Source organism: Argopecten irradians, chromosome 6 (genome assembly GCF_041381155.1).
Source record: "Argopecten irradians isolate NY chromosome 6, Ai_NY, whole genome shotgun sequence".
Classification (NCBI taxonomy): Eukaryota; Metazoa; Mollusca; class Bivalvia; order Pectinida; family Pectinidae; genus Argopecten; species Argopecten irradians.
The window spans coordinates 4,366,817-4,369,516 of NC_091139.1; positions in this window are offsets into that span (position 1 = coordinate 4,366,817).

A 2,700-nucleotide genomic window follows, 5' to 3' on the forward strand; every position below is an offset into this window, starting at 1 on the left:
GTAGCACAGCCTCATTTTGATCTACCAATCACAGTAAAGGTACAATTTTGCCTCATTTTGATCTACCAATCAAAGCATAGGTGCATTTTAGCCTCATTTTGATCTACCAATGGTAATATTAGGATTATTATAAGCCCTATCATTCAGATCTTACAACAGAAATAAGAGCAAGGTATTAGATATGTTTTGAAGCATTTTACAAAATGCACTATGGAAATTGATTAAAGTGTTACAAGTTGTGTAAATTGCTGATCAGTTTACAAGAAGAATTTTGTATGTACAAATAAGAGATATATACTTATTTTTAGTATTAATTGTCAATTACATTGTTACAATCTGTTGTAAATTTTCGATACCGTATACCATCATCCCTCGATCCTTGGCTGTTTCCAATAAATATTATAGTCCAATAGTTTTAATGAGGTTAGATAGTTTTATGAAGTATAGGATTTCAATTGTAATAAGAATTTTGATGAAGTGATATGGCTTGGATAAAGCTTATGAAGATGTTTAAGTTGCAAATCTACTTCTAAAGATTGATAAAAAAACTTTACTTGTATTACATATATATTTTTATTGTAAGATAAATTCCATGTCAATCCTAGAAACAACTTTATAATCGTGACGATTGAAATCCTTACACTCGATACCAGTCACATACCTGGCATGTTTTCTCACAGAAATAGATCTCTGTGGGTTATAATAGAGCATTGTTCACAGACAATCTCAGTACAACAATCTCAGGGGAGGTAACTCCTGCTGGCCTGTGACAAAGCTTGCTAGCTCTGTACTCAGACAATGGGAAGAGCACTACAAGGGTACATATAGCCTATAATTAAGGTTATTATGTGACCCCCTAGGGGTCAAGGAGCCCTTACACATAATACTTAGAAGAGCAAGAATGTCAATATTTATATGTTGTAAAAGGTTCAGGTCAGGGCACTTAACACTATTGACGTAACGAGTGACAATTATTTCTGAATTGAAACCGAATCTCAACATTTTTCAGTAATTTTTTTCTCATATATTTTTTTCTTTCAAAGAAAAGATATTTGTCACAGATTGTCAAAATTATTTAAATCTTATTGGGAGAATATCATATTCTATTTGTGTCCTATTCAGAATTGACAAAAAAAATGATCTTTATATGAATTAGGTGTATTGAATAGATAAGGTGTATTATCTAACCAATTTTATTGTCAAACAGATAATGCATTGTCATTGTTTGGATAGGGCGGGACATTAGATATCGTGTCAAAATGTCACGGATGCATTATTTAAAGTCGCCTTATGGCGTCACTGTGATATACCTGCACAAGATTTTTTTACTTTAAATTGACCATTTACGAAATGAACTTGTTAGAAAATTGGTTAGTTGTAAGGGTGAAATATGGGTAGCAGGAGTTCATCATAAAATATAATGCCATCTCTTAAAGCATTTCCTACACTTACAGTTTTAAAAAATGAATCAATTAAAAAAATATACAATTTTAATTTTTTTTTTCTAATTTACTATAATATGATTATCATTTAACCTTTTGATATCGTGTGAAAAAAATATTCATTATCATATCTGCAAGTATTGATCCGGATTATCGTTTCTACCAGAGTGACATTGCACTAAATGATGTAATGAAGCGTCCTGTCAGCTTCTGTGTTGAGCAGGTCACATGACCTTTGTTATAATGTTATTGTTTATCGTTGTTTTATGATATGTTCGGTGATAGAGATTTAATTCCGTGTTGCTAAGCGATGATTGGCCGCGATTAAACATTAGAATTTATAAATCATTTAGAACCTGATTGTTACACGGTGGAATTGGTAAATAATCGTTATATGGAATCCGGATACGTTTGTCAGGTGATGTTGGTGCTGGGGATCAGAAAAAATTAATAAAACAGGTTTTGAATGTAATAAAAATCCACTAGCTACTAATAGTGCTCTACAAGAGGGGTCATCTTCAGAAAATAAAACATTCTTAGGTTGAATATATGGGCCACCTCAAGGAAACAAACCCCTCCACATTTAAAGGTACATGTATAGGGCTATATTTAAAAGTACATTTGCCAAACCTATAAACCTATGATGGGTGTGTGGAAGGGCATGCATTGTCAGAGAAGCAAATTAACCCCTCTAGTGTTGGGAATATTGTCAGATTCAGGAATAAGAAGATACAACATTGTGGGTAGGGTATTTTCAGAGGAGCAAATGCCTATAACATCATCGGGGTTAGGACAGAAGAATCCTTGTATGGACAGTGATATTAAGATTTGTGAGAAACTTGGATGAGTGCACGTAGGAATAGTCGTTGGGGCTTCATTATCACAACAGACAAAGGATCTTCTAAAGATAAAATCTACAAAGTGGAAGTATAATCATACAAAGTGAGGGTTTTATCATATTGTTAACATGCAGACAAAAATTTTAGGAGCAAAATATTGGTGATTGTTTAGCAGTGACAGCTAGAACAGACAAAAACTTCTAGAGACAAAATCTAGGAAGTATGGTAGGGCATGTGTTTGTCAGGACAACATTATCAGGACAAAATTTAGGAGGTTGGGTAGGGTATGTATTTGTCAGGATAAAATTTAGAAGTTGGGGTAGGACAAGGATTTATCAAGACAAAAATTATAAGTTGGAGTAGGGCATGCATTTGTCAGGACAAAATTTAGGAGGTTGGGGTAGGACAGGGATTTGTCA